This window comes from Dromiciops gliroides, chromosome 6 (assembly GCF_019393635.1).
Source record: "Dromiciops gliroides isolate mDroGli1 chromosome 6, mDroGli1.pri, whole genome shotgun sequence".
NCBI lineage: Eukaryota > Metazoa > Chordata > Mammalia > Microbiotheria > Microbiotheriidae > Dromiciops > Dromiciops gliroides.
Genome location: NC_057866.1, coordinates 264,567,359 through 264,577,091, shown reverse-complemented (window position 1 = coordinate 264,577,091; position 9,733 = coordinate 264,567,359). Strand labels below are relative to the sequence as shown.

The 9,733-nt window shown below is 40.6% G+C and overlaps 1 pseudogene; it reads left to right on the top strand.

Annotated features, from left to right (window-relative positions):
• The first annotated feature begins 6,230 nt into the window (after window positions 1-6,230).
• On the top strand, window positions 6,231-7,148 carry LOC122731554 (annotated as a pseudogene).
• Window positions 7,149-9,733: the final 2,585 nt, after the last annotated feature.

Sequence of the window (9,733 nt, the reverse complement as noted above, 5' to 3'; positions counted from 1 at the left end):
CTTAGTTTCCAATTTTTTTCCACTATGAACAGGGTTGCTGTAAATATTTTTGTATATATAAGTTCCTTTCCTCTTTATTTGATCTCTTTAGGGTATAGACCTAGTAGCAGTGTTGCTAGTTCAAAGGATATGAACAGTTAAGTACCCTTTTCTGTGTAGTCCCAATCGCTTTCCAAAATGGTTGAATTGGGGCATCTAGGTGGCACAGTGGATAGAGCACTGGCCCTGGAGTCAGGAGGACCTGAGTTCAAATCCGGCCTCAGACACTTAATACTTGCTAGCTGTGTGACCCTGGGCAAGTCACTTAACCCCAATTGCCCAACAAAACAACCCAAATACAAAACAAACCAAAAACTCCAAAATGGTTGAATTAGTTCACAGTTCCGCTAACAGTACATTAGTATACTTGTTTTCCCACAGCAACTCCAGTATTTATCCTTCTCCTTTTGTCATGTTAGCCAATCTAATGAGTGTAGGGTGGTAGCTCAGAGTTGTTTTAATTTGCATTTCTCTAATTATTAGTGATAGCCTGGATTTCTTCCTTTGAAAACTACCTATTGGGGCGGCTGGATGGCGCAGTGGATGGAGCACTGGCCCTGGATTCAGGAGGACCTGGGTTCAGGTTCGGTCTCTGACACTTGACACGTGCTACTTGTGTGAGCCTGGGCAAGTCGCTTGGCCCCCATTGCCCCGCAAAAAAAAAAAATAAATTAAAAAAAAATGAAAACTACCTATTCATATCCCTTGATGAGTTGGGAATAGCTCATATTCTTGTAAATTTGACTCAGTTCCTTACATACCTTATGAAAGAGACTTTTATCAGAGAAACCTACTTCAAAGGTTCTCCTCTCCCCCACAACTTCCTGCTTTTCTTCCCATTTTAGTTGAATTGGTTTTGTTTCTGCAAAAACTTTTTAGTTTTATGCAAGTAAAATTATCCATTTTACCTTCTGTGAACCTCTAACTTTCCCTCTTCCATAGATCTGACGGGTAACTTCTTCATGTCCCAGTAATTTGCTTATTATGTCACCCTTTATGACCCAGTTTGAGCTTCTCTTGATAATACAGTATAAAATGTTGGTCTGTATTTAGTTTCTTTCAGACTGTTTTTTGGTTTTCCCAACAGTTTTGATATGGTGGGAAAATGGGGTACGGGTTGGGGTTCTTAGGAATTCCTCTTTAAAGAATTACACCCTCTTGCACACAAAACGTAGTTAGAATAAGGTGATAGTTTATTTAGGAGCAAGGGAAGGGAAGGGTGGGGGCAGGGAAACCATGAAAGAAATCCTTGGACTTTTCATGGGGAGATTTGGCATAAAGCACATGGCTCAGAGGTACCAAATCTCCTCGAACAGGAGACTGGAAAGTACTTTTATAGGGGACTGATGGGGGTGGCCCATCTGCCCGTGAAAAGTTCCTTTAGTGAGAGAGGACCATCCCCCACTGGTGGTAGCTGGGGGAATTGGGTGAGGAGTGGAGGACCATCCCCCACTGGTAGTGACTAAAGGAATTGGGTGAGGGGTGGCTACAGATCCCTCTTCAGAACACAAAGGCCGAAACCACACCCAAACTTATCTCCCCAGGGTAAGGGAGACCAGAATGAAGGGTAGGAATCCCAAGCTAGCTCAGTCCGATTTGGTTCAGCTTATCTCTCTAGGCATTATCTGTCCTCTGGTTTAGTTTCTCAAGGAGAAGATTCCTCGGTGTGCCCCAGAGAAATTCTGGGATGCTCTGCACCCCATGACAGTTTGGTTAAATAGTGATTTCTCTTCCTGATACTTGGGAATTTGGGTTTATCAAACACTAGGTTAATGTGCTCATTGGTTTATTTATATTATGTATCTTATTTGTTCCACTGATCAGCCTTTCTATTTGTTACCCGGTATCAAATTATTTTGATGATTGCTGTTTTGTAATATAGGGTGTTTTGTTTTTTGGTTTTTTGGTTTTGTTTTGTTTTTGCAGGGCAGTGAGGATTAAGTGACTTGTCCAGGGTCGCACAGCTAGTAAGTGTCAAGTGTCTGAGGTTGTATTTGAACTCAGGTCCTCCTGAATACAGGGCCGGTGCTTTATCCACTGCGCCACCTAGCTGCCGCTGTAATATAGTTTAAGATCTGATACTGCTATGTTCCTTTCCCTCCCCCACTGGTTACCTTGATATTCTTGACCTTTTGTTTCTTCTGATGAATTTTATTATTTTTTTCAGCTCTGTAAAGTAATTCTTTGGTGGTTTAATTGATATGGCACTGAATAAGTACATTAATTTAGGTAATAATGTTATTTTTATTATATTGGCTCAGCCTTCCCATGAACAATGAATATTTTTCTGATTATTTAAATCTGTCTTTACTTGTGTGAAGAGTGTTTTGTAATTATGTTCATGTGGTTCCTGTGTTTTTCTTGGCAGGTAGATTCTCCAGTATTTTTTACTATTTGCAGTTATTTTAAAAGGAATTTCTCTAACTATTTCTGTTGGGCTTTGTTGGCAATGTGCAGAATTGTTGGTATTTGTGTGGCTTTATTTGATAACCTATAACTTTGCTGAAGTTGTTAATTGTTTTGATTAGATATTTAGTTGACTCTCTAAGGTTCTTTAAGTAAACTAGCATATCATTTTCAAAAAGTAACATTTGTTGTTTCTTATTTGCCTATGGTTATTTCTTCAATTTATTTTTTTATCATCTTATGGCTATTGCTAGCATTTCTACTAATATTAATGATGATAATAGACATTCTTGCTTCACCCCTGATCTTATTGGAGAAGCTTCTAGGTTAGCCCCATTAAAGCTACAAACACAGGAGCCAAGAGAATCATAAAAAAACCCACCAAAACAACTGTGAGAAATCATAAGCAACTAAGCAAGGTTGTGGTTCCATGTAATGTTCTGTTTTGATTTGTAAGATCTTTTATTTATTTATACATTCATGCATTCATGCACTTATTTATTTATTTTTGCTGAGCAATGAGGGTTAAGTGACTTGCCCAGGGTCACATAGCTAGTAAGTGTTTAGTGTCTGATGCTGGATGGATTTGAACTCAGGTCCTCCTGAATCCAGGGCCGGTGCTTTATCTACAGTTCCACCTCGTTTCCCCCTATTTAATTTTTAAAATTCAAATTTTTTTTTTTGCGGGGCAGTGGGGGTTAAGTGACTTGCCCAGGGTCACACAACTAGTAAGTGTTAAGTGTCTGAGGCTGGATTTGAACTCAGGTCCTCCTGAATCCAGGGCTGGTGCTTTACCCACTGCGCCACCTAGCTGCCCCAAAATTCAATTTTATTTTTATTTTTAGTACCAAATTTTTCCCTCCCTCCATCCTCTCCCCCACCCATTGAGAAGGCAAAATGTACAATACCCATTATACATAGGAAATCATGCAAAACATTTTTGCATTAGCCATGTTATACACACACACACACAATAAGACAACATACCAAAATTTGAGGGATGCAGTCAAAATATCACTCGGAAGTTTCTAACTCTAAACTCTTTCATCAAGGTATGATAGGCATATAACTAAATAAAACAAACAAACAATTAAGCACCAAAATAGAAATCTTGAAAATCAGAGGTGAGATTGACAAAATTTAAAGTGAAAAAATCCATTGAATTAATAGATAAAACTAGGGGTTGTTTTTAAAAATCAGTAAAATAGATGAACCATTAACTAAATTGATTTAAAAAAAAAAGAAAGAAACTTGGGGCAGCTAGGTGGTGCAGTGGATAGAGTACTGGCCCTGGAGTCAGGAGGACCTGAGTTCAAATCCCGCCTCAGACACTTGACACTTACTAGCTGTGTGACCCTGAACAAGTCACTTAACCCCAATTGCCTCACAAAAAAAAAGAAAGAAAGAAACCTAAATTATCAGTATCAAAAATGAAAAGGGTGAATGTACAATTCATGAAGATGAAATTAAAGTAATTATTAGGAGCATTTTCACCCAACTCTATGCCAATAAAACTGTCTAAGTGAGATGGATGAATTTTTATAAAAATATAAGTTGCCAAGTTTAACAGAACAGGAAATAATATATTTTTTTGTCTCATCAAGCTATTGTTTTCTGGTTGGCCTATATTAGTTTTTAGGGAGTTCAATTCTTGGGTAAGGCCGCTTTCTGTTTTATGATCTTTTTCATTTTGTCCTCCCTAGGTCTCATTTCACTTAATATCATATTTTGTATCTCTTGCTTCATTCTCTTATGTCCTTGTGGCCAGGCCATTTTCCCTCTGAGCTTCTGTTTGGACTTGCTTTAGAGTAGCTTTCTTCTGGGTTTGTCTTTTTGTCTTCTATCCATCTATAGTATTTTTTCCCATTATGTTCAGTATTTTCTTCTGTTTATTCACATTTCCCTCCCCATTTTTTAGATTTGAAGCTTTGTGCTCAGATCATACTCTGATTTCTCCTGTAATCTTGGATATTGTTGGCAGGCCTGGCTTGCTCCTGGTTGCAGTGATTTAGATCGGACACACCTTCTGCAGGAGTTCCTGGGTTTTGGCTCCATCTTGGTGGTGCAGCTTGGTACAGTCCTGAACCCATAGTTAGCTCATTTCTGGCTGTGATCAGGACATGCTCCAACCAGATGCTGCTGATTTCATTGATAGCAGGTTCTGTTTCCCATGTGCTGCCGTGGCCCTTTTTACCTGTTCTTCACCTCCACCTCCCATCGATGTTCCTTTGCACCGGCTGTCTTTCATCTTTGGAATGCACTTTTCCCTTGCCTCTGCCTCCTGCAGTCTCTTATTTCATGCAGGACTCAGCCCAAGGGATACCTTTGTCATGGGGCCTTTCCTGGTTCCTTTGGCCTTTTCTGCTTCCTCCCTTTAGATGCCTTGTAATATAGTTTATATATACTGTATGAGGGCAGCTAAGTGGCGCAGTGGATAAAGCACTGGCCCTGGATTCAGGAGGACCTGAGTTCAAATCCAGTATCAGACACTTGACACTTACTAGCTGTGTGACCCTGGGCAAGTCACTTAACTCTCATTGCCCCACAAAAACAAAAATTAAAAAAAAAAATATATATATATATATACTGTATGTCTATGTGCTAACTATTACATTTTATTATTAATTGTAACAAGTTATCCCTTGTTACAATTTAAGCTCCACAAGGACAGGGATGGGTTTGTTTCTATATATCCTGTGCTTTGTACAATGCCTAGAACATAGCAGGGGCATTATAAGTTCTGATTGGTTGGTTTCTATATACAATTTTTTTTCTTTTTTTTTGTGAGGCAATTGGCGTTAAGTGACTTGCTCAGGGTCACACAGCTGTTAAGTGTCCGAGGTCGGATTTGAACTCAGATCCTCCTGAATCCAGGGCTGGTGCTATATCTACTGCACCACCTAGCTGCCCCTCTATATACAATTTAAACCACAGCCCTGAAAAATGTGGCTCACTTGGGTATGGATGACTTGACCTTTCACCTCCAGGTAGCTGAGACAGGTGACCTAGTTTCAAGAAAGATAAAGCAAACACTCACCTCTTAGAGGCCCAGGTTCAGAGGCAGAGTGTGCATTCTGATGGGAGAGGTGTGCCGAAGAGGGCCTGAGTACCGGCACAATGGTTGGGACATATATGTCATCAGTATCAGCTCACCATTAGGTACATTCTTCCAGTCAAAGATCATTCTCTTTGCCCTACATCCACCTTCTCCCAATAAAACAAACCACCCAACAAACAACTAGAGCAAAGGACAAAGAGCAGCTCCGCTTTTCTTTTTGTCATCTGGAACCTTTGTCCCATTCACCTTGATCACTAGAAGTAATGTATGGAGGTTGTAAAGAACAGACTGAGGCTTGAGATTTGGAGATGCATGATTAGAAAAGGAAATGAATCCCCAAAGGGCTTTGGGACTGTGCATGCCCTTTGACCCACAGTCTGTATCCCACAGAGATCATAGAAGAAGGAAAAGGACCCACATGTATACAAATATTTATAGCAGCTTTCTTTGTGGTGGCAAAGAATTGGAAATTGAGGGGATGCCCATCCATTGGGGAATGACTGAACAAGTTGTGGTATGTGAATGTAATGGAATACTATTGTGCTGTAAGAAATGAGGAGCAGGGCGCGAGTCTGGGAGCAGCAGTCTCACATCTAACTCAGATCTCCTCTCAACCTGACCAGCAACCTAGACTGCCCCATAAATGGCAACGACTGTCAAGGATCATCTGATTCTGAATGTCCTAAAGGAAGACCAGGTTCCCCAAAACAAGATCACTGTTGTTGAGGTTGGTGCAGTTGGCATGGCATGTGCCATCAGTAGCTTAATGAAGCATTTGGCTGACAAATGTGCCCTAGGTGATGTCATAGAAGACAAACTGAAGGGAGAGATGATAGATCTCTAACATGGTGGCCTTTTCCTCAAAACACCCAAAATTGTTTCTGGCAAAGACTACAGTGTGACTGCAAACTCAAAGCTGGTTGTCATTACAGCTGGGGTACATCAACAGGGGGGAGAAAGTCATCTTAATTTGATCCAGCGTAATGTGAAATATCTTTAAATTATCATCCCCAATATTGTTAAATATTTCCCTAATTGTAAGCTGCTTATTGTTTCCCATCCAGTGGATATTTTGACATATGTGGCCTGGAAGCTAAGTGGCTTTCCTAAAAACCGTGTTATTGGAAGTGGTTGCAATCTGGATTCTGCCCATTTCTGTTACCTAACAAGGGAGAGACTTGGTGTCCATTCTTCAAGTTGTCATGGCTGGGTCCTTGGGGAACATGGAGACTCCAGTCTTCCTGTATGGAGTGGTGTGAATGTTGCTGGTGTGTCTCTGAAGAATCTTTATCCTGCTTTGGGAACTGATGCTGATTCAGAGAATTGGAAAGAAGTTCATAAACAGGTGGTTGAAAGTGCTTATGAGGTGATCAAGCTGAAGGGCTACACTTCCTGGGCCACTGGATTGTCTGTGGCAGATCTGGCAGAAAGCATCATGAAGAATCTTAGGAGAGTGCATCGAATTTCCACCATGATTAAGGGCCTATATGGTATTAATGAAGATGTCTTCCTTAGTATCCCCTGTGTCTTGGGGCACAATGGAATTTCAGATGTAGAGAAGGTAACCCTGAATCCAGAGGAGGAGGCCCATTTAAAGAAGAGTGCAGATACTCTTTGGGGAATCCAGAAGGAGCTGCCATTTTAAAGCCTTTGAATATGCTGCCCCATGTATCACCTTTCCAGAAGACCTGATTTTCTTTCTCTCTCTCTCTCTCTCTCTCTCTCTCTCTCTCTCTCTCCACATATATATGTTAATTTCTATATTATATATTCCGTATTATATAAAAGAATCTATATACAAAGATACAACCAATTACTCAAGTGTCATACTAACCTGAATACTGAATAAACAACAAATAACTGATTAAAAAAAGAAAGAAACAACGAGTAGGAGGATTTCAGAGAAATCTGGAAGGACTTACATGAACTGATACTGAGTGAGATGAGCAGAACCCGGAGAACATTGTACACAGTAACAGCAACATTGTGTGATGATCGACTGTGATAGACTTGTCTCTTCTCAGCAGTTCAATGATCCAAAACAATTTCAAAGAACTCATGATAGAAAATGTTCTCCACATCCAGAAATAGGAACTGTGGATTCTGAATGCAGATTGCAACATATGGTTTCTACTTTTTGGCTATTTTTTTTCTTTTTTAATGTTTTCTCGTGTTCTGATTCTTCTTTCACAACATGACTAATGTGAAATATGTTTAATGTGATTGTACATTTATAACCTATATCAGATTGCTTTCTGTCTTTGGGAGAGGAGAGGGAAGGGAGGATGGGAGAAAAATTTGGAACTAAAAATCCTATGAAAACAAATGTTGAAAACTATCTTTACACGTAACTGGAAAATAATAAAATACTTTTATTAAAAAAAAGAAAAAAAAAGGAAGTAATTTAGTCATGTAAGGAGGGTGAATGATACCTTATGGACAGTCTTGCATGATGTATCTAATGTTCAAGGTTTTTTTTAAAAAGATGTTATTTAATTTTTAAAATTCAATTTTATTTTTATTTTGTTCCAAAAATTTCCCCTCCCTCCACCCTCTCCTTTACCCATTGAGAAGATAAGATGTACAATACCCATTATACATATGAAATCATGCAAAACATGTTCCTACATTAGCCATGTTGCATGTGTGTGTATAGAAGAAGTAAAAGAAAAAGAAAAAGGAAGTATGCTTCCATCTGCAATCTGAGTCCATCAACTCCCTATCTGGAAGTGGAAAGCATTTTCCATTATGAGTCTTTTGGAACCGTGGTGGATCATTGTATTGGTCAGAGTTACTAAGTCTTTCCCAGTTGACATCTTTACATTATTGCTGTTACTATGTCAATTGTTCTCCTGGTTCTGCTCACTTCACTTTGCATCAGTTCATAGAAGTATTTAGGGGACAGCTAGGTGGTGCAGTGGATAAAGCACCGGCCCTGGATTCAGGAAGACCTGAGTTCAAATCCGGCCTCATACACTTGACATTTACCAGCTGTGTGACCCTGGGAAAGTCACTTAACCCTCATTGCCTCGCAAAAAAAACCCCCAAACCAAACAAACAAAAAAAGAAGTATCCGTAATGTTTAAAGACCTAGGGTTAGGCCTTGGGGAAAGCAGCATTGGTTTTCTGAGCAGGTGTGACAGAACAGAGAGAAGGAGTAGAGACTTGAATTTCACAGTGGTGGTAAGGGAGAATCAGAGGTTTAATTGTCAGACGACTAGCTCACTGGAATTGAGCCAGAGATTCTAAGATTGAGAGATTATAAAAAAGATCCTAAGCCTGGAGTCATTTGTCCTGTGATCTGTGGACTCCTTGAGGGCAGGGCTATCTCAACCAGCTTTGTGTGTTGTGGTTGTCAGCTCCAATGAGCCTGTGCCCCTCCCCCACTTGGGCCACTGCTACTCAAGCCTACTTCCTGCTTCCCAGTAGGGGTGAAAAACCCAAGTTCTGCCTCAGCACCAGCACAGACCCCTGTAGTCTCCCCCCTGCCCAGGGCTCAGCCCTCTCACCAGACTGTGAGCTTAGTTCCAGACGACACTGGCACTTCAGCTGATTCAGAGGCTCTGGGGGTCTCCTTCTCTGGTGAGGACTTCCTGAGACTGGATCTGTGTCAGGATGACTGTGGGGTTGGGCTCAACTCTTGTATCAGTACAGCAGCTCCCTCCTACTGACCTTCCAAGCCGTTCTTGGTTAGAAGATGATTTCAGCACATTCTTCCTTGGGTTTTACTGCTCCAGGCATTGTCCTATGTTTTTTGGAGTGATCGTGTCATGAGTTTGAGAGCTCACTGCCTTTCCTCCACCATCTTGGCTCCCAGCACACTCTCTTTCTTTTTTCGAGGACAGGGCTATCTCTCTACTCTTTTTGTATTCCAAGTGTTTAGCACATAGTAGATGCTTAGTAAGTTCTTGACTGACTAAGTGACTATTAGGAGATGCCATTGCTGCACAGCTGGCCTGAGATCATGACTAACACAATCTGATTCTGACCAAAAAAGGAGGAACTAGTTGCCACAATAGAAAAGAATAAAATCTTGGGAGGAAGTGAACAGAACCTCTTAGAGTTTGTGGTAGACAGGAAGATGAGTGCCAAATGTTTCTTGTTGCTCACTCAATCAATATTAAGCACCTACTCTGTGTTAGGCACTCTTCAAAGTGCTGGAGATACCAACGGAAACAAGGAGAAGATGGTCCCTGCCCTCAAGGAGCTTACAATCTAATAAGAGAAGTC